The sequence below is a fragment of the Sciurus carolinensis genome, chromosome 11 (genome assembly GCF_902686445.1).
Source record: "Sciurus carolinensis chromosome 11, mSciCar1.2, whole genome shotgun sequence".
In the NCBI taxonomy this organism is placed as follows: domain Eukaryota; kingdom Metazoa; phylum Chordata; class Mammalia; order Rodentia; family Sciuridae; genus Sciurus; species Sciurus carolinensis.
Genome location: NC_062223.1, coordinates 37,374,450 through 37,400,978, shown reverse-complemented (window position 1 = coordinate 37,400,978; position 26,529 = coordinate 37,374,450). Strand labels below are relative to the sequence as shown.

General features: G+C 36.0%; 1 protein-coding gene across 3 annotated transcripts in view; it reads right to left on the bottom strand.

Annotated features, from left to right (window-relative positions):
* The window catches only part of Lrrc4c (leucine rich repeat containing 4C), a 1,170,008-nt gene that overhangs the window by 928,368 nt on the left and 215,111 nt on the right, over positions 1-26,529 (bottom strand). The window lies entirely within an intron of this gene.

Here is a 26,529-nt window from a genome sequence, read left to right as displayed (position 1 = left end):
TCCCATAATGTATTTAAGTGTCATTGTACATATGTTATAAATTTAATACTACTCATTTGAACATGATTTTTTTCTTACAAATGTTCTGAAATTAATTTTTAAAAACAGTAGGGAATATCAAAGATTATTTTGAAAAATATCAAAATTTGGGTTAATGAGAATCTGTTGCTGAGTTGTAGAAAATATAAATTAACAATTCTTAAAAATTTTAGAATAGAGATAGAGTGGATCAAAGTAGAATAGAGACAGTATCAACTCAATTCATAAAGTCCAAACAACATCAATGACTTTGCATAAGGCAAAGCAATCACTTCTTTGAAAGGAGGAAAAGAAGGATGATTCTGGTGTTTTGCAATGTAGAAGCAAGTTAAGAAAATAAAATAGCACAGCTATATATAGTAGTTTATATAACTATATCCTAGATCACGTATGACAAAAACATTTGATTTATGTTCTAATATACATCAACTGAGAATGACTTTTTTGAATGAAAATATTAGTAAAGACTGGTTCATAATGAGGAGGCCCATTTATAAATGATAAGAGATGGCTATCTTTGAGAAAGAAGACCTAACAAAACTAATATTGTCATCCTTATCTTTTTTCCCCCAGAATAAATCAATATAGTGCACAAAAGGGTATTTATAGAAGTGACTTTTTAAGCATTTTAAAATGCTAAGAAAAAATATCACAAAAAGACAGATTTGAATACACAAAAGAATTCCATTGCAACAATTTAAAAACTAACTTTAAAAAAAATGAAATAGAAAACATGTCAATCAAATTTCAAAGAACTAATGAATAAATAAAACTTCATTCATTTGTATGTAAATAATAAAGATTCAAATGGGTATGTTAGGGAAGAATATAAAACAGATAACTTCTACAAAAATTATAAAGTAGTAACTGAGCATACTGAAAAAATATTAGTCATGCCAATAATCAATCATATCAATTTCATGAATTAGCATAACATTTTGCAAATATTGAACTAACAGAATATTAAAAACAAAAGCAAAACTTTTAGTATTGTGTCAGATAAAGCCAAAAAGGAGAAATAAAAACAGTTTCTAAGTTAGTACAATAAATCAATGCACAAAAAATTAAATGTTACATCAGCATGATAGTGAAAAGAAAGCAAGCTATATATTCCCAACAGAAAATGGTTAAACAAATAGTAAGACAGTTACTAAATATAGCTGATAAACATCATCACTGTGAAAATTATGTGAGATGAAAAAATTTAACAATTTTAAATTAAAGTAGAATGTAACATCATCTGAGAAATTAATATAAATATATTTATAAAACTTGAGTGTGATTGGAACTTGGAAAAATTAGATTAACAGTTGCCTTGTGCATTAAGTGCCAGGTTTGTTTGTACTTTTAAAACTTTAAATTTCCTTATGTATTGCTGTATTATGCTTTTCCTGTAAAGAAGAAGCCTATAAACAACTTTTATCATATTGCTCCTTAAAACTGACTTGAGGGAGATCAGAGATGACTTGAAATATAGTATTTAGTAATCTTCATTGTAGTTCTTCAAATAAATGCTCACACACCCTGTATGTAGTGAAAATCAGGAAGTACTACGAATGGGGCAAGGGATAATTTCAACCAAAGTCTGTTATGTTTCTAATTATGCCCTGATTGGCAGTGGTAGGTTCTTTCAAGTCATTTCAATCATGTTTATGGGTTCACATGTACCTGTTTCAAAACTCTTGCTTAATAAGGATTTTTTGTGATTTAGCTCATTTATCATAGTTGTATAACAACACACTTTCTGAAATTCTTTTAATATACAACAATTTTTCCCTAGATTAGAAAGTATATACATCTAATGAGTCAGAAAGACGATTCTATGGTTATTGTCTAAAATACAAGATAAATGTTGGTAAGTAACTCTCACACACTGCTGATAGGAATGCTGTTAACATAGTAATTATGGAAAACAGTGTGAAAGTTCTCCATGAATTTATTTATTTATTTAAATGTCTTATGTGTGTGTGTGTGTATACATATATGTATATATGCATATAAGTAATAGATGGAGACATACCTTTATTTTATTTATTGATATTTATGTGGTACTGATGATCAAGCCCAGCGCTTCACACACACTAGGCAAGTGCTCCATTGTCGGGGTTTCCAGGACCCCCAGCCTTGGGCACGGTCAAGATGGCGCCTGACGCTGAGCCAAAAGTGGCCAGCTATACAGTAAACAACCAGCGAATTCCAATGATTGGCTAGTTAACGATGTGATTAGAACATGCCCCCCTCGTGTACCAATCCTATGCCTGCAGCTGTCCGCGGTTTACCTCGTGTGCCCCCCCCCATTGGTTAAAGTGTATATAAGCCTGGTGGGTGGGAGAGTAAGGGGGCGGAAGAAGCTGAGGGCGGAAGAAGCTGGGAGTGCGCAGAAGCTGAGAGAAGAGAAGCTGGGAGTGCGCGGAAGCTGGGAGTAAGAGAAGTGTAGGAGAGGGACTGTGCATAATAAACTTCCAAAGCTTCAGACGTTTGTCGTGTCTCTCTCTGCGGCCAGAGGGAACGCGATACTCCATCATTGAGAGCTACAGTCCCTGCCCAATCATAAACTTAAAAACAGAACTACCATATGATCCAACAATTTCATTGCTGGATATGCCCCCAAATGAAATCAGTATGTCAAAGAGATATCTGCACTTTCATGTTTATTGCAACACATCACCATTGCCCAAATATAGAATCAACCTGTGACTATCAATGTATGAATGAACAAAGAAAATGTGGTGTTAAAATACAATGGAATACTACTCAGCAACAAAAAAATGAAATCCTTTCATTTTTCAGAATATGGATGAACCAGAAGACATAATGATAAGAAAAATAAGCAAGGTTCAAAAAGATAGGCACTGCATGATGTCACTTACATGTAAAATCACAGAAATAGTGTGAAGAGGGTGGTAGAAAGAGATTGAACACAATGTCATAACATCTAGGAGAAATATATATTAGTGCACAGAGGGTGACTACAGTTTCCCATACTATATCATACACTTAAACATGGCTGGAAGAGGAAATTTTAAATCTCACCCCAAAAAAATGATAAATATTTGAAATGACAGAGGAGTTAAAAATGCTGATTTGATCATTACTTATCCATATATCAAAACATAACATTATATCCCACAAACATTAAAATTATTATGCACTAATTAAATGGTTTTTTTTTAAAGAAATATGATTCTGGAAAGAATCCTGGTATTTACATTGCATACACCTGAGCCCAAACTCAGATCTAAAATCTAAAAACTGAGTTAATTCAGCTTCCTGCTCACAATTTTCTGTGAAATGGTGAAAATAATAATACCTATGAATGGTATTATTTTTGGCACCTATGAATGAGATAGTATCTGACCATTTACATACATAATAAGTGCCACTAAATGCTAATTTCTTTCTTTTTCTGTCCACCTGTTATGAGTAGAGCAGACATGAACTCAGAAGAACTGTTCATCAAGCTTTGCTACAGCTATCTAGCTTTCACAGACTTCCTACTGGAGCCTACCCATACATGGAGTTAAATAAGCTCCACCCCTTTTCTACCCTCCCTCAAACCCCAAGCACAGCCTCTTTAATTCCTTTCCAGGAGATATCCTGCTGAATAGAAACATCATTGCCCCACTTGGGAAAAAGAATCCCCTGCTTAAAAATTGCTTACAGTTAAGCAGCATAATCTTAAGTGTCAGTAGCTCTTCTATCTCTCTTCAAGGTAGGCAACTTAACATAATTACTCTTCAATGCCCCATGTTGACATGATTTTGCAGGAAAAAAAGAAAGAAAGAAACAGCACAGTCAAATAAGGAAGACTGAATAGTGAGGTAGTTAGTAGGGAGCCTCAGGAGTTGGTTTACCTGGAAGCCAATCCTACCCAGCTGCATGATCCAGGGCAAAATTTAGTAAATTTCTGTGCAATTTTCCTCATCATTTAATTAGGAGTAATAGCAATCACTCCTAATAGGATCACTATGAGATTAAGTGAGCTAATACTTAGAACATTGTCTATTAGGTAGTGAGTGCTTGATCAATATTAGTTATTACAATATCCTCTAAATGAAGAGTCATAGGAAGAAAGGAAAAAGGAGCAACATAAAAAGAATAAGAGTACAATGAAATGATTAAGACTCTGGTGACAGAATTTGTTTATTAAATATACCAGCTGGTTGGTTTGTGCAAATTATCAAGCTTGTCCAAACTCAGTTCTTACATATAGAACCACATATCCTTGAAAAGCTTCTGTGAGTGTTTTAAAGGAAATCACTTTCAAGCACAAGACAAAATCCACTTACACACACACACACACACACACACACACACACACACACAAAGTACAACATATATTAGCAATTTCTAAGATTAATAAATGTTTCTCATTAAATACAATTTTTTGTCTGCTATCAAGGTAGACTGGACATACAAATTCCAAACAAGAATGCATTCTTTCCACCTATGGGCAAAAGATGGCCTTACTGGTTTTTCTTACTAATCTATGCCACCAAGAAATATGGAGTATAAATTATGTATGAAATGTAGCCAGGCAATTAGAATACCACAGTGAATAACACAAGTATCCCTGCCTGCATCTTTATAAAGTTTATATTCTACAGGGACATAAAAACAAATGGAAATAATTTTTGAGTATGCTCAGTGCAGATGCCATGATGTGTTGGTCTGGGACTATATGAGAAAATATTGGTTAGAATGAAGCATAGGAGAAAAGAGAGTTTCCAGACTGAGAAAGGGTCTGAGGTAGAAAAAGATTTCTGGATTATATCAAGAGAATGGTCCTGTGACTGGAAAAAAAACAGAAAAGGATAAGTGAAAGTCACTGTGTTCAGAGAGTTGAGTAATTAATCAGATTCCTCCCCCGACTGGGTCTTTTACTGTGGTAGGGTGTTGAATTGCTGCAAAATGGGAAGATTGAAATAGGGAAATGACAGGATATCATCCATGACATCATTACCCTTTGTACATGTATGATGACACAAATGGTATGAATCTACATCATATACCACCATAGAAACAAAATGATGTACCCCATTTGTGTACAATGAATCAAAATGCAGTCTGTAAAAAATTAAAAGATAAATAAATTTAAAAAATTGAAAAGAGAAAAAAAAACTGATTTGGGGCCATGGCATTAAGAATACAGCAGGAAGAACTAAAGAAAGGAGAGTTAATAGGAGGCTATTTTATTTAACATGTGCCAAGGTGATGGCAGAGGAATGAAGAGAAAGGAATAGATACAAGGTGCATTCTGAAATCAGAAGCAGTCATACAAGAGGGGATGAAAGAGGTGGGTGGTGTGAAGACAAAGATGAAATGGGGATTCCAGAAGTAAACTCCTGGGATAATGCTTTTAAGCAACCCAAAATCTCTTTCAAGTCTACCTCATCTATAGCTCACATTTTACTTCTCTGCTCTTATGCAGCTGTCTCTTGACTTCGCGCTGCCATGCCCCTTTCTCCAAATGGCTCAAGAGTTCAATGTGCTGGCCTCACTTGCTGGGTCTTCTCCTAAGAGCTTGCCTATTACTGCAGTTAACCAGCTTTATGTCCATTGTCCTAGAATTAGATTGCAGATAACGGAAAAGTGGGGGAATATTTAATAAATATATGTGAATATGTATCAGGTGTTCATACAGAAGCTGACATTCATAACTGTCTCTGTGGTATGACCTCGAGCGGCTGACACTCACAAAGGCACTGATTTTCTTGTTATTATTTTTCTGCAGAATTGAGCCTAGGCTCAGGTGGGAGGACAAGAGAGGTGAAGGGACAGAGAGGTGAAATTCAAACAAACTTTTGATATGTAAATATCTTCGTCTGTTAATGGCATGGAAAACCTTGTAATTAAGGCAAATTGGCAAAGCAAACAGACAATTAGCCTGTCCTTTTGGGGCATAAACAAGGTAGAGATTCCAAACATTTGCTGGAAGAGAAAACACTTCTTGGCCAGGATCTTATTTGTCTTCCTTACTGTGGTACCCACACAGTGCTGGGAGGTTAAACACACTCAGGTTGTAGGAATGAACTAAGCAAGGAATGAATGAATGCTCTCTTCCACTGCATTTCCTATGGTTAGAGAACTGTGCACATAAATTACCCAGTCCGCTTCCATGCAAATGCATTGGCTAAACAACTTTAAAATGATGTATGCTTGGTTGAGTACATTTGTGTTCGTCTACACTTGCATACACAAAAATATATCAGCAAACCAGAGGCTTGATGTTTAAAATCTGGAATGACATGACGCTAGTTCGGCCATAGTTTATTTTCAAACATGCTGCATCTGCAAAATGTTGGGTAATGATGATGAAAGCCCTTTCAGAATAATTACAGTCCAATCATTTAGCACCCAGGCCCTCTGAAGCTCACTGTCACTTGTTCAGCTCCTTAGAAATTAACATCTTTGCCACAGTAAGGAAGGTACCGCTGCAGTAACTTACTGTTTTATATCCCAATAATGAGGATTTGAATGATGAAGTGTGATAGCATTAACTGGCCGTGGCCCATCTGTATTAATAATTGATTGTTGTAATCTCTCTTAACCCCTCCCTGGCCTCTTTTCTCCCAGCTATTTTCTCCTTGAGAACAAAGTGTTTTCTTATTCTGCAATCTGCAGAAATTTATCTTAATAGGGCCTTATTCATTTCAAGAATATTGCTTTGCACTATGTCACATATACTATTTTTAGTTTAAATTAGGTTAGATAAAGCTAAGCCAGAGTTCCTTAGATCCAGTTTGCCCGGAATTTTCTATAATTTGAATTGACTTTAAGATAATCTACACTGAGTTCAAAGACCCTTTTGTGCACTCTCTACTTTTATTTATGCCATGAAAAAAATTTCACTGCTCTTTCAATGGATTTGTATATGATAAATTATAAAAGGGCTTTTTTTTTTTAACCTAATTAAAGACAGTATTTTCCATCCCACTCCTAATTTAGTCAAAGCCATGTCTTTCAGTCTGTTGGTCATTCATGAATAGGAGAGAAATGACAAAAGACAACACTGGTTCCCATCAAAACAGCCAATATCTATACTGAGCCTCTCGAGTTGTAAAAAGTTATTAGGTCATGCTAACCAGAGGACAGTCCTGCAGGTGATCTAACAATGTTTATAAAGTGTGATTCACATCTTTATCCTAAGTGGGCTGTTGCAATTGAGAACCATGAAGTTTTGGAATTGGTAGTAGAAAAGATGAGCTCTAGACAACACTCTTTCACTTCCTGCATCAAGCAGAACAGATACTTTTGTCCAATTTATTTCTTAATGCATAAGATATATTTGATTAAAATAGCAATCACTTGTTTGGGGGCAGAGACCCTGATTCTGCAACCAGGTACAAAGATTCTAAGTTGTTAAGGCACCTGCTTGCTCTCTGACTTTGGAAATTAGATCTTGCTTGCGAGTCTGAGAAAGCCATTACCTCTGAAGAGTATTCACAAGTGTAAGAAGATAGGGGGGAAAATGCTTACTATATAACTTGTTTTAGTGAACTTTTTTTACTGCTGTGTCTAAAGGACTCAGACAGCACAATTGTAGAGGAGGAAAACTCACAGTTTCAGAGGTCTCAGACCATAGACTGCAGGCTCCATCCCTTGAGGTTCAAAGTGAGGCAAGACATCATGGTGGAAGAGTGTAGCGGAGGAAAGCAGCTCACATGATGATGGAAAGCAGAGAGAGAGAGACTCCACCCACCAGATACAAAGTATATACCCCCAAGCCACGCCCCCGATGCCCCACCTTCTCCATCCACACTGCACCTGCCTTCGGTTAACCACTCAATCCCACCAGGTGATTAATTTGCTGATTGGGTTAAAGCTCTCGGAACCTGATCATTTCTTCTCTGAAACTTCTTGCATTGCCTCACATGTGAGCTTTTGGGGAACACACATCCAAACCATAATATTTGACCCAGAACCTTTTCAGTTATTATTCCTTTTAACCCCAGAGAGTCACACTGGACTTCACTCACTCCATTCCTCTTTCTGCTTCAACATCAGTGGTCATTTACGGTCTTCCCTTTGAAACAGCACATATCTCACACTCTTCAGTCATTTATTTTAACTATTCACCTCCACAGCTTTGATTTGGTACATGGTGAGTATTTTTATTGGTTCATTATTGTCTTCTCATGCTTGCATGAGTGTTTCATAGAGCAGAGATTTAACTTTTTTACTGAGTTACTGTTGCCAGAATTGGAAAATTGTTTGACATATAGAAGACATTACATTATATATACTATGTGTGTTTTGAGTGGATTAATAAATGCATGAGTACTTACTCAGAAAAAATGTTTCTGCAGTAATTATTACCAAATAAATTAGAAAAGGGAAAAAAGTATTTTAAATATCTTGAGTCCAGGGTTCCAGTTCTACTACTTTTAATTCACTGGATGACATTAGCTAATAGATTCATGTCTTTAGACCTTGGTTTGGACATACTTATACCAAGGAACTTGAGGTGTGGAGGCTCATCATATAGATATGAATTCCATGATTTTTGCTTACTGGCATTCAGTCTTTGTGGAATTTCCTCAAGTATGGATTAAAATAATGACTTACTTCTAAGGCACAGAATACAGCAAGATAACAATGTTCATGGTTATAGAATGTAACATTATAATGTAGGCTTCTTAGAGACTAGAGACTTCCTCCTTTGCTCACCGAGATAAAGCAAATGGCTACATTGGCAAAGTTCAAGTGAATAGGAACTGAGGACTGTCTTCAGAGCACAACCAGGAACTCAGGCCTTAGTCCAATATCCCTCAGAAAAACTCAGTGATGCCAACAGCCCTGTGACCTTAGAAGTGGATCATTCCCCAGTCAAGCCTCATAGGAGACCTTGCTCTAGCCAAGTCTTTGATTGCTGTCATGTAAGAACTAGAAACAAAAGACCCAGAGTTGTTGGGCTAGACACCTCTATACAGATATTGTGATCCACACATGTGAATTATTTTATCTTTTTTTTTTGGGGGGGGGGTGCTGGGGATTGAACCCAGGGCCTTGTGCTTACAAGGCAAGCACTCTAACGACTGAGCTATCTCCCCAGCCCCCGTGTGAATTATTTTAACCACTGCATCTAAAATTGTTGTGCAATTATAGATAACCAATAGCAATACGGAATATTTCCTTTACTGTAATGGAAATACTGAGCCTAGAACCTGTGGAGGAGAGGAGTTGATCATGCCTCCACAGTTAAGAGTTACTAATATTTCAGAGCAAAGGCACAAAACAAATTATGATAGAAAAAATAACCCTCATACTTCATTTGCTTATGTATTTTACCATCATACTATGGCAAAGTGGGCAATGATGTGTTTCAGACATAGTTTCTCTTTTGTTCTTCTGCTTGCTTTTTCTCATAGTATCCTCAGTGCCTTACCCTCATTTCTCCAGGCATCGCCCTGACAATTATTTTGCTCGAGGTCAACAAAACAGATCCCATTATGTGCACATGCCCTTTGCAAACTGCTCACCAAAGTAAACACTATTAAAATTAACCTGTGGGAGTTTGGTCTGGTCCTTTCACAAATTTTGCCTTCACAAAATATAAACCAAAAGGTAATCAAAATTCAGACATTGAAAACAGATGTCATTAATTAGTCCACCTAGATAAAGTCATCCAGCAAACCAGGATTACTAATACTGCACAAAATATCAACTTAGTTCTCATTTTTTTTTGAAACTGATAATACATTGGTAAAGGCCCATCAAAAAGATATTAAGATCTTTCTGCCTTTGGCTTAGTAGGCTTCTCATGATTGACATAGTTGAGTTTTTGTGTTTGTTTTTATTTGTTTTCACAAAAGAAATAGTGCACGAAAAACTAATGAGTATTAAAGTGATACAGGTATGCCCTGGTTTATACATTACATGCCTAATATATATTCTCAAGAATGCACATGAAGAATAATTGACAATATCACATGAAAACCTTATCACATAAGGAGTGGATTCAGGGAGACTTAGCAAGTACATAAAGATATGAAAAGAGCAAGTTTTAAAATAAACAAATCCCTCACATTTTATACTTTAGATTCATCTAATAAAAACACATTGTTGCAGAGTTGAAAGAAGCATCAGAGATCATTTCCCTGGAAGAGGTGGCCAGCTACCAAGCAAAGATTAATTCTAGCAGAAGAACAGGAAAGAAAAATATCTTATTCAAAGACACTTAACAAAATAATAGTGTGATGATGAAATCTATATCATGAAATTATATTTTCATTTTCCAAGTCATATCTATTAAACCCAAATTTTAGGGGATAGTTGAGATAGAAAGGGTAACTTCATTGTTAAATAGGAAGAAATATGGATGATTATTGCCAATAATTACCCAGCACTGGTCAGGCAGTTACAATTTGGGGCAGTTCTATAATGAATAAATGTATGCATGAATGAAAAAAAGATGAGTGGATAAATGGGTGGACGTGTAGGTGGTTGGGTAGATGAATGGAATGCAGTCTAATCATGTGATCTTCAAAATTCATGTAATTTTTCTTTTAGTTTACAACTCATTGTTACCTAGGACTGAGAATTTATTTAATGCCAGGTTCTAAATAGCCATTAAACTGTAGTAACTTTTCATAGTACCTATCTCCAATTTTCTGCAGGTAGGAAACCAAATACCTGTTTAAGAAAATTCTTATTCTTGGTATTAGGTAAAGTGAAGTGAAAGGAAGATAGACATTAAAGCCTTAAAAATGCATTTTTATTCAACTTGGACTTCCTTCTGTAGTATCCCAGCCTGTACCATAAGAATAAGAAATAAATCTTTGGATCGGAATCAAGGAAATTCTGTGCATGATGGTGCCATTTATGTTTGAACAGCAACCATATTACAGCTGAACTTTCCTTTTAGTGGCATAACTGAAATAAAGGAAGGATTTTTTGTTGTTGCTTGGCAGTGGATTCATCTTCTGATCTCTGTACACACTAGCATTCTTCATGTGCACAAAAGAAGACAACACTATTTTAGAAAATAAGCTCTTTAACAGATAAAACCCAGATCCAGATCTTTCTATTTATAAAAAATGCCTGAGGTGGTGGATCCTGATGACTATCCTGACAGTTGGGAAAATAGGCTTATCATTTTATTGGGCTCTGCAACCTGGCTAGTACCAGCTAAAAGAATAACTGCTAGAAATAACAAGAAAGGAAAATCTGTTTGCTTGTCCTACGCATCATTGTGCTCTGTTCTCTAGAGAATTTGCAGGTGTGAAATTATTCCCCAGGAAGACTCATAGCACTCAACAGCACCTGTTTTAAGGGAATCTGTAGAACCCCATCTCCTTTACAAGCAAATTGTGAAATTAAGATTTTCTTCAGAAGTGTATGGAATTTCTTTTCATTGACAATAGACACTTCTTTCTGTACCATGTGGCCTAGTAGGTGGTGAATTCTAATCAGATTTTCATTGTTCTCCTGGCCTCTTCAAAGTTACTATTACCAAGATTTATTCTAATCAAAACTCTTAAAATAAGAAAATTACTTAATCATTTGATGAGAATAATAATTTTCACATCATGGGAAAGTGGTAATATATTGCAAGTAAACATCTCATCATAGTGTCTGACATCTAGGCAGTGCTATTAAATGACAGCTGGTGTCAACAGCAATAGAATTTGCCACAGCCTTCCCCATTGTGCCCTTTGTCTGCCACCAATGCCAATATCTTGAACTCAAGACTATCATCTTTTTTTTTTTTAACTTAGAAAGATAATAGTAAAAATTGTCTATTAAAAAAATCAGGGTGGGATCTAAATTACTTTTTAATTTTTATTTATTTTTTAAATTTATTTTTATTGTAAACAAATGGGATACATGTTGTTTCTCTGTTTGTACATGGAGTAAAGGCATACCATTTGTGTAATCATACATTTACACACGGTAATGGTGTTTGATTCATTCTGTTATTTTTTTCCTTCCCCCCATACTTTTTTTAAAGCATATCATCATTTAATTGCAGGCATCTTTAACAAAAATGAAATGTTAAAGAATATTAATTTGGCAATAGATGAATCCTTAGGTTTTTGAACTATTAAAGTTACATTATTTTTCTTTGGCATGTAACTTAGCTTCTGTTTGCTTTCCTTGCTTTGAAAAATGTGTGTGTCCTATACATCACTCTATACATCTTTTTTTATAATTTTCCCTTTTTAAATGTACTATGGTGGAAACCTATATTACTGTGAATAATTATAGCACTTATCCAGGTTAAAGATATCATTCTAGGTTTAACTGAAAATTCCCATTTTTCAGGAAGTGAAGAATAAGAAAGCATTTAAATATTTATTGTTACTACCAATATTTTCTGGGTTCGGAAAATGCCAACACATACATATTTTTGAATAAAAATTAAAAAGTGGCTTCAAGGAGGAAGTGACATAGGCCCTTGAGAATCTAACTATAAATTGGAATCCCCCAAAATAAGGCACATGCATCCAGGTCCTCTGCCCAAGATGAGGGAACACTTCTGACAAGAGCAAATTAAGCAGAAGGTGTGGGTGGTAGTCATGGGAAATAAAAACCATGCCTAATTTTGGTCTGTGGAGAAAGATAATTTCCACAGTGGCCTTTTTCAAAATGTACTAGATGAGAATGTATTAGTGAGAAGTGTGATTTTGTTAATGCAATAAAACGTCTTAGAGTAATAATGGAGACAAACATGCATTTCAAACCTTACATGAATATAAATAGGAGAAACAGATCTCCCAGGACCCCTATCTTTACTGAAGAGTTAGTTTGGTTATGAGGAAAACCTTACAACTCAGTTGTAACTGCTGTTTGAGTTAGTTCATCCATGGACCAATTTCTTTTTCCTAAAAGTGTGAAGTACTATTGTCCTTTGTTTATTGAAGAATTAAGTCTTAATAAGTTCGTTCAACGACAAGTGCCTCAGGAATGTCTATTTTATATCCTGGCATGGCACTGAACGTGGCAGTATAAAAACAATTTTATCAGCTATTGTGTACTCTGCAAAAGAAAGAATTCTGAAGAAAACATGGTTTAAAAATGAAGGTACTTAGTAATTTCCAAAATAGTAAATCAAGAAAGGGTGTTTCTTGAATTTGTTCAGTAGTTAAGTCATATCTCTAAAGATATCTTTCTTTCTATACTCCCACCATACCCAGCTTTTGAAAACCACTTCCTTAATAATTAGAATGGCTGCACAGTTCTAAGCTTCTCATTCCCACACTAATATGCTCAAAAGTAGGAAAGAAGTATCAGTACCCTTTACTGACTCTTTATTAGGGAAGAAAAACTTTTCCATATTTTTTCTCTTCTGTCATTGACCAGAACAGAGTTGTGTGCCAAGGTTCAGTTGCAAGGAAGTCAAGGAGTTGACTTCTGAAGAGCCAGAAATTAAATCCACTATAGTGGGAGGAAAGCTTTGCTAATAAAGAGCAGAGGGGCCTGGAAAAGGCTGTACAGTAACTAACAGTTTGCCGTAAGAAGATTCCTCTTCTGGACCGGTATGAAAATTAATTACATGGAGCACTCTGGGCACTTTCATATATAAAACTTTATCTTAGAAAGCAAGGATTGACAGACTACGTTAATGAGTGTGAATTTTATTTGAGATAGAGTGGAGAATTTTTGGATGGGTTTGTCGAACATCCACTTTACTGTAATCTTTGTTAGAAATTTGCACTTAGAATTTTTCTGTAATTCCTTATAATCTTTCAATGAACTCATCTTCTCCTCTCCACCTCTACCTTTGGCTTATGAAACTCCAGCCACACTGACCTTCCTGTGAGACCCAGCTCACTCCAAGGCAGAATTGAAAAAGCAGAAATTTTACACCAGTTAGACATTTTCTCTGCAAAGTGTTACCAAAGGTCTTGTGACAGTTCCTTCTTAGAATTCAGATCTCAGTCACAAAGACACCTCAAGACTAGTAAAATATGTGTTACTAGCTCCCTGCAGCATTCCCATCTGAAATGAGTAAAGCAGACCTTTATAACATGCCCAAGATGATGAAAACAGTTTGCCTAAACTTTTTGCCTAAACCATTTTCATTGCTTGTATACCTCTATAAAATCTTGTATGAAAAACCATATTGACTCCTTTGTGTTTTTAATGCTCAATTCTGTTTTACTCTATGTATAGACTTGTCATTTCTGAAATAAGCTAACCAATTTGATTTTTTTTTTTTTGACATCTGCTTGCCAATATAGAAGGCAAGCTCCATGGAGGTTGGGGCACTGGTGATCTTGATCCTGCTTAATGTACCATTCAGTTCCCAAAACAATGTGAGAGTTAGACAAGGTACTCCAATAATTTTTGAAGGAAAGAATGTGTGAATCATGTTGAAATGTGTTACAAATCAAAAAATGCTCAGGGAATGAAAAGACATCCTTTTGTTTGTTTGTTTGTTTTAATAGTATACTGAGATTTCCTACAGGTGTTCAAATGCTGGCAGCTTGTGCCTGCATTATTGCTCCTGCCTACTCTGTGATATTATCTGGCTCTGCATTTCTCTTATCATTCTGTTGTGTCTCAGATGTGTTCTCCTCCAGAAACAGGAAGCTTCTTTTGCACGCTTTCTCTTTTTATCTTAGTTATTTTCAGGTAAAGTCAACCTACCTAATCCTAAAAAACAACAACAACAACAACAAAAAAGAAAACCCTGGTGTACATCAACAATCCCTGCTAAGCATCTGTGCTTGTCTAGAGACAGAGCATATCTGTGACAGACCAGATAGTCATCTGGACATATTTCCAGAATAGAAAGTAACCACCATACTTTGAATTTTAAGACTTCTTTGCTTTCTCTCTCCTCATTTAGTTTGTGTTAAATTGTTATTCTGTATGGTCAAAGCATTGCCTTCCTAAACTATCTGGAATTGGAAAATTGTTGAATTATTAACATTCTGATTTAGCCCATTTTGTTTGTCGACTTCTTTGCTAAACTAACAAGGGCCCAGGAAGAAGGCTGGGAGCCTCCGTTGGGAAAGGGAGGAGGTATGACGAGCTGAAGAACATCAGCAGGAGCACCAGAACTTTCTTATACGGAATTTACCTAGGGGTGGAAATACGTTGTATCCCTGCTGCAGTTTATGTAGTAAGTGCAGAATTACTTCTCAGTTTGCATATTAGTTCCAGGTGTCCTAGGATGGAGGAACTAAAGGGGATTATGGGGGATATAAGACTAAAAGAAACCTCTCCCCTCTCACAATGTGACCCCATTAAGTCACACCTCCCCATTTCCAAATCTACCACCTGCTAGGCTTGTGTGATGGGGTGAAAAGTTTAAATGGTTGTGAATACCTGCCAGACAAAGGGAACCGCTCCAAAGATTTGACATATGCAGAGTAAGAGTCTCTATTTAAAGAAACTGAACAGTAGTTGAAATTAACAGAAAGGGTGGCTCTTCTTACTTGAAGCCAGTCAGGGAGCTCCTGTTCCCAAAACCAGTCCCAACCTGACACCTAGTGGTGGCTCAGGTCTTAACCCTTCAGGTTCAGATAGAAATACCAGGTCTGCTCTATTTTCAAACTTGTTCTTGGTGACTCTAATTTCACTTCTTTGGAGGAATACTTGTTTATTAAATATGAAAAATAAATTATTCAAAAAGGGACTTTATAGGAATGTGCTAAACTATAGTTTTGAAGATGGTACCCAAAGTTTATTTATTTATTTATCTATTTTCTGATGTGTGAATTTTTTTCCCACAGAATCTGTGAAGGGTGATGTCCTCCCTCTCCACAAAACATCTGCCTATCTAAAAATTCAAAGATCTGAAGCCGTTGCTTTGGTATTCTAATAATTTTGCCACTTAATAAGTGATAACCATCTCAGAAGATTATAGTTTGGGTTTCTTTTAAAATTTTAGCACTAACAATTTTTCTTTTTTTTTTTTTGTGGTACTGGGGATTGAACTCAGGACTTTGTGCTTGCGAGGGAAGCACTCTACCAGCTGAGCTATCTCCCAAGCCCACAACTTTTCTTTAAAAAAAAAAAAAAAGAGAACCAGTCAAAAGTGTTTATGCAAAATTGAGCCATGGTGGTTCTGTTTGGTTTTATGCATTTTTTAATTGTAAATTGGGTTTCTACAAGCATCCATAATACTTTTACCTGCTCTATTTACCTACCCACACACACACTCACATGTGTGCACGTGCAAACACACACACACACACACACACACACACACATACACACACAAACATACATGCACACACATACAACTCCAGCAAATATAGTAAGTTTTTTGTCAGGTCTATATGGAAAATAAAGTTTAAATTTGACACTCAGTGATATTCATTCCTCCTAGGAGTCTCCCTGCTCCATTCCTCGCACCTTGATTCCTTGGCCTCCCTATAACTCATTGATGGTCCCTTTGGTACACCCTCTCCTCCTTGATTGAACACTATAATAGTTCATCACTAATAGGCCAATGGAAAGGGCTCAAATACTACAACTACAGGTGAGATCGGTTTTGCAAAAAGCTTCTACTAATGTTAGCTTAACGTTTTTAGTTTAATGAACAGAGGAAGATTATAGGAAATCATTTAGATTTCCAATCATTTCGGTACTTCCAATCACATAAAATTAAGTACTAGTTCATCAATTAATTGGGAATTTAATCCAGTGATACCCCCCCGAAGTTTAACTGTGAACTTGAAGGATTTTTATATTATCTATATAATAATTACCTTTTATTACCTTTAGCTTATTGAGTACCTTCTAGGTTATTAGGTATAATGCTAAAATTATTCTGCATATATCATGTTATGAATCCTCAAATAACCTCTAAAGCAGAGCCTTTTTATTCCCATATTCAATAAAAGGCAACTGAAGACCTATGACTTGCTCAACGTCCTTCAGTTGCTGGGGTTGCAATTTTGAGCTGCAATGCTCTTTACATGAACTTCTCCTTAAATATTTAGGAATTTGAAGTGGAAACTCCATGTCAAAAGGCAATTTTCTCCCAAACAACAACTTAATACTAAATGGAGTATCCCAGTGACGCATGATATGTAAACCACACACACATAATTGATAATCTAGCAAAGGAACATGATGGTATAATACTTTGATCCTAATCACTGGAAACTCTTCCTTTGAAAACTTACCTCTCTTTTTGGCTTCCAGTCAAGTTCATCACTGAACAACTATTCCTTCAAGAAGTCCTTAAACTCAGTCCACACTGTATGTGTTATCATTTACTCCTCCTTTTCTTGAGAATGGAATATGGATATCATGTGGACAAAGTTGATGGTACATTTCATTTGTCTTTCATGCTGAGGAACACATATATTGGAAGGCCCCATAACAAAAATCTAGAAGGCACTGAATACAAACCCTTTGGTTTTGAAAAATCTCCTCTCAGATGCTGAGGAAAAGGCAGTTGCTTTGGTAACAAGGATTCAAACACTGGACAGCTTCAGATGTAGAATTATAATTATAAGCCTGAAATTTTGCTTAGAAGTACAGAAAAGTCCATTTTTACCGAAGATACTGGTTTTAGATGATTAACATTAAAAATAATGTTGCAAACTTTATTTCGATACGTGCAAGAATTTCTGTATTTCACAGCTCAGATCCAAAGATCCAAAGACCACAAAGCTACTGCCATTGAGGAAGTAGATTATAGTGCCTAAGAATAAAGCATCTGAAACCAAATTGCCTGTTTCAACCCTACAACTTCATGGGTCACCTTGGACATCACAAGTGATGTGCCTCTCTTTTCCATCTGTTCAATGTGGTCATTTAAATGGACTAATACATGGGTAACCCTTAGAATGATACCTGGAATAAGGTAAGTAATAAAAATTGATTATCAGTGTCAATATATCTGTACTAAACAATATCCATAGCCTATGATGCAGGCCTTTCAAGATAGCCAGTGGGAGGATGTCTTACAGAGAAGTCACTGACAGGTGATGTTAGTGAGAAATAGGAAGCATTTATCAGACATGTCATTCTCTCTCTTTCTCTCTCTTTCTCTCTCTGAAACAGCCACATGCAATTGTTAGATCAGAATGAGACCTCGCATTTTCCCCCAGATGATAGATAGCAAAACGAAAATAGGTCCTCTTCGCATAATGTTTTTGAGTGTCCAGCTGGTAGAGACAGGAAAAGCAATTTCAGTGAGACAAGAGCCTTCAAGAACAGATTTGGAGAGAAAGTATTATCCTGGTCTTCTAGAAATAGAAGTGCTATGATGCAGACTGCCAGGAGTTAAGATTACCCACACATCTATTTTATTGTTCAGTGAAAGAGGAAATGATGCAATGTCTAAGGCAGAGACAGGCCTGTCAAATCTCAACTTGGTCAACCAGCCTGCTGAAACCAGCTTTAGACCTCCGTGAGCGCCATATCCTGTGTCTTTACACAGCAGCCAGACCCTGCACTTACCCAAAGAATAAGCCAGAGATTGCCAGCCAGGCAACATGAATTCAAGAGACAATTTTGTCCTTCAATGGAAGTAAACAGTTCTCAGACTCACGACCTTAAAAGGATGACTCCATTTTTCCTTTCCAGAAGTCTTACCTGGATTGTATATTTCATGCTGAATGGCATTCTCTGGTTGTCAGCAGAACTTCCCCATTCAGTGCTTTATCTTTATTATTTTTTTCTGTTACAGTGCACAAATACATTCAGCACCTTTCATGTGCTATCCCTTTCTTTTTTCCTTCCTTCCTTGCTTCCTTCCAATTGTATGCATTGAGTATGTATTATGTGTCAGATACTATGCAATATAGTAAGAGCAGTTCCAATAAGATCCTGCTCTCTAGGCATGAGGGAAGAAAGACAGTGCACAAGAGATAAATAAATAGGACTTTTGTAAAGTGCAATGACATGTAATAAAGAGGTGAGAGATGATATAGATCATCCTGGAGGGTCATCTACTTTAGATGAGATGGTAAGAAATGGCCATTCTAAGAATATGTCTTTGAGTAGTCGCATACAGTTAGAAAAGGAATACTGACTCTTTTCTTTACAGAGTCCAGGTACATGTTTTTTTGTGTGTGTGATGAGGCATAAAAACTTTCATCACAAAGACCCTGAGATGAAGAAAAACTTAGTATGTTCTAATAACATAAATGAAGTCTAAATCTGGGAACTTGGGAAACAAGGGAACCAGTGATTTGAGATAAGGTTGGAGACTTGGGCATGGATAGACTGTACAGGTTCAAAAAGACTACAATTGTACAATCAGCATTAATCCTAACATGATAGGAACCCATAAAAACATCAAACAGGGTTGTCTCATTATTCAACGTATATTCTTCCCAGACAATTACATGGAGAATGAATTGTTTAATGGGAAGGAATGTAAGCTCCCACAATGGGAGGGTACTGTGGTCTTTAAAATGAGAGATGATGGGGCTCAAATTCAGATCATGAATGCCATCATATTTATCCATGATACCAAAAATACAAAGACCTCCTTATACAATCCCCATTTTGAAAATAAATCAATGAAGGCTTCCTATGATTGCTGCAGGTTCTAAGTGTCAGAACTCAATCCCAAGCCAGTGTGGCTCAAAAGCAAGGTTTCTCTTCAATAGACCCTCCAATGAGTTCCTTGTTAGTGAGTATGAAAAAGAAATAGGCTTCAGAAATCCTTATCACTCAGTGATCCTTGCCATGGATTTGGCAATACTGTATGTTATTTCCTATGCGTTAGCAAACTTAATTTTTATGACAACTCTGAATTAGATGCTATTATTATCCTTATTTTATTGATGATTCTTGGAGAAATTAAATGAGTAAATATGAAAGGCAGAATTTTAAACTAGGCAGGTAAGATCAGAAGCCATACACTCTACCACTGAGCCATTTAAGAATAGATATCCTTAGCTGGACAGTGTTTTGACATTGAATTGGAGTGTTGTAAACACATCTAGTAAAATAGCCACCATTAACCCCCTTCAAACTTCCAATTAAGATAAAGATTTACACAAAACATAGACATGCTTTTTATGGCAATTTCATCAAAATGCCACAGATTAGACAGGCAGGACTTCCTACACACTTCAGAGAAAAATAAGGAAACATTTTCAAGTAAAAATGAACAAAAAAAATGTCTTTTAACCATTTTTAAGTCTCTGAATCAACATGTCTACCAGGTTGATTTTTTCTTTTATTCTTCAAATTTTTATGCTACTGAGGATTAAACAGGGGGCACTTTAACACTGAGCTGCATCACCACCCCTTTTCATTTCTTTTTAAAAATGTGAAACAGAGGCTTAATAAATTGCTTAGGACCCTGCTAAATTATTGAGACTGGCCTTGAACTTGTGATCCTCCTGCCTCAGCCTCCCTAGTTGCTGGGATTATAGACATGTGCTAGTCTGCCTGTAAATTGTCCTTTAGTAATATAATTGAAAGAAGAGACAGATTGAAATGTCAAACTGCTCAGTGTTTTAGAAAAAGCAAGATCTCACAAGTAGAACATTTCAAAATACATTTATTGGATATCTTCTGAAAATTTTCAACAGGTTGAGTTTGTGGAGTCTTAAAATTAATTACAAAAAGTCAAATATTGCAGCAGAACAATAATGACCTCAAAAAGGCCTCCATCGATTTCTTCTCCAGCTCTAGGAGCATCCTCTCAAAGCTCAAAAATCACCTTAAATAGTGGTAACGTTGCTCATAGTTCCTGCATCTAGCATCTCTATTTTCCATGTGTCCACTTCGACCTTAAGCTCTTCCCTTAGAATTAGTTTGCTATTTCTATATGTCCTTTGATTGCCCTGGGCCCCACCACTTTGATACATAAAATTTAGCTAATTCAGGCTTTTCATGGACATGGTTTTTAATCCCTCGCTCCCTCGCTCCAAAGCTTGAATATCTTAGTAGATTAGAAAGGAGATTAATGGAACTAGGTAATTTAGGTTTTTAAATCTGATTTCTTTAACTATTACTACTAATAATACTGATGGCCTATTTGAGGCTTCACATGTATAATCTCACACCTCAGAACAAAGGAGAACACTATGTTGTCATCTCATTTTTGTTAGGAATGTTAAGGTGATGCCATCAGAATTAGGATCTTTGCTGTCTGAATCTAAAGCTTGGTCTCTTTACTATATTCTAAGTTGATATGATGGCATAGAGTATAATGATATTTTTGTTACATCATGTATTGTAGTGCACAGATTAAAATAAAGTATAATATATAGTATATATTTCCTCCGGTACCAATTCCCCCTTCCTTTTATGCATTGTAGTCGAGTCAGTAGACACTTCAGTAGACCCTAAAGGACATAAGTCTTATTTCCAATCCTTGAAGATAATTTATATTCACATGGGAGCTCTTAAAAAATCTGCATATCCTGTGCAAGCCTGCAAGATTGAGATTTAGCTGTTTTGGGGCGGGGCCTCTGTCTCCCTAAAGATCCCAGGGATGAAAAACAACATCGCTGAGACAATCTGCATGGCATCAGCATACCTCAAGTCCTATCCATCCCTGATTCAGTTGTGGTTTTGCCCTTGGACTTAATTCTAGAATGGGTTAAGACTTTTGAAGCTGTTGGGGTGGGATGAAAGTATTTTGCAAGCACAAGGAGCATGAATTCTGGAGGTAACAAGAGAGTGGAGTATTGTGGACTGAATTCTGACCTCCCCAAATTAATATGTTCAACCCTCAACCCCCAAGGAGACCATACTTGAAGCAGTATTTATAAAGGGGTGATTAAAGTTGAAAGCAGTCATAGGATAGGACTTTAATCCCACAGGGTGATATTTTCCTAAGAGGAAGATACATCAAATCCTCTCTCTCTGTCTCTGTCCTTGCTCCCAAAACCCCACTCTTTCTCTCTGGTCACAGTGATTATTATGGGCTATGTCCTGGTAAAGATGCCTAGTATCTGAATGTGATTAGAAAGGCTATATAGGTCCAAGAAGGGTGTAAGGGAACATGCCTGTGATCCCTGGGACTCAGAGGTGGTGGGGGTAGGGCTGAAGCAGGAGGATAGCAAGTTCAAGACTAGACTGGGCAACTTAGTGAGACCTTGTTAAAAAAACATTTAAAAAAAGAAAAGAACTAGAGATGTAGTTCAGTGGAAGAGTGCCCCTAGGTTCAATTCCCAAGAATGAATGAAAGAAAGAAAAAGAAAGAAAGAAAGAAAGAAAGAAAGAAAGAAAGAAAGAAAGAAAGAGAGAGAGAGATCCAGAAAATTCTCATGTATACATGTTAAAGCACAGGAAGCTTCATTGAGAGCAGACTGAGGATAATATTCTAATAATGAGAAATAAAATTCTTAGCAGTTACCCCATTGCAAGATAACACAGGACTGTTATCTCCTCTGTCTCTATCACCCCCTTATGGATGTTATGGAACCCATAAAATTTCTCCCATTACTATGCGAGCAACGAATCTTTATTCTTTTGTTTAATTCCAGGTGTGACTAAGGTGTGTGTCTCTGTGGGTAAGGTTGGGATGTGGAGAAGATTTACAACTGTTCCTGGCACCAGAAACAAGAATGACTGTCCAAGGAAGGTCATGATCCTTTTCCACATTTTTTACATTTTTTATTTTTTAACAGACTGCATTTTGATTCATTGTACACAAATGGGGTACCTCATTTTGTGTCTATGGTTGTGCATGATGTAGATTCATACCATTTGTGTAATCTCATCATTGCTTCTTTGGATCTTGGGCTTTCCTAATGAACTTTAACATTTTGGAAAACGAATGAGAACATGAGGGTCTGTGCAACATGAGGGTCTGTGTCATGAAATTAATCAAGGATTGCAAAGCTGTGATGATTCACTTTTCATAGCAAAAGATAGGCTGGGGAGATAGCTCAGTCGGTAGAGTGCTTGCCTTGTAAGCACGAGGCCCTGGGTTCAAACCCCAGCACCGCAAAAAAAAAAAAAAAAAGATAGGAAGTGACACAGTCCACAATGGACACCCAGTAGTCACAAAGTTCCCACAGAAAATGTATAAATGCATAGCAAAAGATAAAGTTAAATAGCTTCTCAATATCTTGATTCTGTTTAGAATACCTGGTCTCTTTAAAATGTTGCCTTTAAAAAAATCTATTGCACTAAAGTCAAAATCTTTGCTCTACAAAGAACTGGGCTTATGGCCTAGGACCTTTAGTTTCCTTCTCTGTGCAATTAAGATAATAAAGTTTATCTCCTTATTCTAAAGGATTAAAGGCATTAACATTCTAGAAGTTTCTGGAATACTACTAGAAAATGGACTTCATGAATACTATTTCATTTTCTTACTACTGTACCCAATTTCTGTTTCTGTATTTTGGTTGCTGACAAGTTAAAATCTGAATCTCAGTTTCCCTATTATAAACTACACAGTGTAGACATTCATAATAGGATTCTTATGAGGTATGGGTAATTGTTCTATGAAGTGATTTAGTCACATAGCAAGTCCCATGATAATGTTTGTTTATTTTATGTAAAATTATGCAGGGAGATGTGCATTAACTCTCATTTGGGACCTTTCTCATATAAACATCTCCCTTTTATAAATAGCTGTGAGGCTGATGCAATGAAAACTGACAGCAAAAGTGTTAGCACACTCATTTTAATTTAGTTTAAGCATCTATCAGTAACCAACAGGTCATATAACTCCATGTCTAAGTCTACTCCTTCAATATTCCATTCCACATAGTGAATATGTCACAAGAAACAAAAGGTTCAATGCTCCAAATCTGAGTGATTGCATTTCTTACAAAGTTACTAGCTCTCAAAGTTATACAAGATTAAATCATAACAGACGTTGCATGTTGGGAAGTTAATAGATCCATACATGTCACAACAATAAAATACAGGATAAACAGACACGTCCATGCACATACTCGGCACCCTTCACATTTCTCTTCTCTTTGAATTACTTGAGTGCTCTCCCAACAGCCTTAATGAAACCAGACATAGACTGAATTACATTCTTTTAAAACTGGAAAAATCACACATCAACTGGCATTAAATCCCTTCCTTGAAGATCTAACTGGTGCAATATAGAACTATGAAAGTCAATTTTGACCTCTGTTTCTTATTCTCATTTGTTCATTCTGCTATAAATTTGATTTGATCTCATTATAACAACCTTAAATGTACTAAATCTTCCATTAGTAAAAAGACACATGAAGCTTTCAGAATAACCGGGTTCCTTTTTCTCCATTCTTAGCTGTCAGAATTTGTTGTAGCCAGGTCTGTAAATTACCTACCTACCAGAGTTAACTAGATGAAATCTTGAAATCTGCTTTCAATATGAAAACATGGGCATGCACACTTACCCAGTGCTGGTCTATTCCTACAATGAATTATAGTGCAAACAATACCCCAGGTGAGAAAACAACCATCTCCAGGGTTACCAGGCTACCAGTCGCTAGCTAATTCTGAGGGTAGAAGGTTCAGGAAGATTAAACAGACCTGAGTCAGTGACCACAAACATGCTACCTACTTCTTAACATCAAAAACGAAAAAATAAATCTTATAATAGTAAATAGTTGTCAACTACCTATGCTTGAAAAGAAATGCTCAAGTAAACTGGTTTCCTTAGTTCAAAGATACTCTGAATTCATTAAAATTCATGTTTATTAAGAATGTTGATTTATTTATTTTATTGGTTCTTTTTAGTTATATATAACATCAGGATTGATTTGGGCATAATTATAAAAGCATGGAATATACTTTGCTCTAATTCAGTCCCTAGTGCTTCCTCTTCCTTCCCCTCCTCCCTCCCCTCTTCCCTTCCTTCTACTCTACTGATCTTTTTGCTATTTATTTACAGTTTTAAGAGTGTTTAATGTGAAAACTTTATGATGATAAATTGTTTAGTCATAATTTCCTTTTAACTTCCTCTCTTCCCAATACTTATGCACATTTTTGTATAAGAGCTTTGTTGATCTAATTGATATAGCCAAAAAATGTCACTCTTTCAAAGTATGCAATTTAATGATTCTTAATATCTTCACAGATTTGCATAGTAATCACCAATGACTAATTTTAGAACATTTCATCACTTCAAAGTGAAATCCCAAACCCACTGGCAATCCCCCCTCAGTCTCCTTTTCCCTAATCTCTGGGAACCATTAATCTTATTTTTAAATTTTTAAATTTTTTTTCTGTGGATTTGCCTGTTTCTGACACTTCACACAAATGGAGGCATATAATATATGGCCTTTGGTGCCTAACTTCTTTTACTTAGCTTAATGAATTTATATTCTAATTATGTAGTAGCATGCATCAGTACTTCATTCTTCTTTAATTTCCAAATAATTTTAAATTGTATGGATATCCCCTACATTTTGTTTAGCTATTCATTAGTGGACAGACATTTGAGTAGCTTACATTTGCGGGCAAGAATGATTCTACTGTAAATATTCTTATCCAAATTTTTTGTATGCATCTGTTTTCAATGTTGGTAGCATATACCTAAGGAGTTGTACATGTGGATCATATGGTAACTCTATGTTTATCATTTTCAGAATCTCCAAATTGCTTTCCAAAGTGACTGTACCATTTCACAACCCCAGCACATATGTAATTAAAAACTAAAAGCAAAACAACAAAATCTTATTTAACAAAATTACTTTAGACTATCTAATTTTTGTTCACCATAATGAGGGAGGCTACAGATTTTATGCCTTAGTTAATGCCTAAGTTATAGCATTACCCTTTTATTGAAAAGTAAGTTTTAGCCCTTACAACTTTTCATTTAAAAAAAGATTAATTGGGCCATTGCCATTGTACTTTTAAAGAAATATGTAGAACAGAGAGAAATTTGAGACATTTTAGGGAATAAAGGACATAGAGAAAAGACAGTGTGAAGGTAGGTAGGTAAAAGAGTCACTAAGCCATCAACATTAGCTTTGCATTTTTATGTCAAGGAGGAGAATGCGGTAAACAAGATGAAGATCAGTAAATGTCCAAACTTGAGTTTAAAAACAGGCTTTCGGATCAAAATGATATTTTTCTCCTTAAATACTTTCTTAAAGCAAAGAGAGGTAGGTAGAAGCTGAAAACAGATTTCACTAAATGCCAGTACTTTCAGCAGCCCTGTGTGTGAAAATCCAGCTGTTCTTTTCTGCTTCGTACATTAGCAGCAATAATGGCAAAGACGATGCCTCGCTTATTTGCTGACAGTTGTGTTGATGATGCAGGAGGCAAAATAGCATCTCTCTTCTGGGCAATGTTAATTATGGAGTGCTGACAGGAGTTCAAAAATAAATCCAAATCCTTCAAGTCAATGCCCCACATCAATATAATATGGAAAACAAAACACACTGACAAGTATAAAGGAAGCGTACCATTCACACGGTATCTTCTTAATAAAGTGATTCACACTGGATTTAAAAACTAATAAGAATTATAGCTGGTATCAGAATAATCATTTAGAGATCTGTGTCTCTCTCTGTCTTTTCAATTTTATTACTCATTTGATTCTTTAAGGCAGAAAGAATATACAACCTTATGTTCCTTTTTCAAATGCCCTGACCATGACTCCCAGAGATTGACATGTATACTAAGTGGCAGAAATAAGAATTTGACTCCATG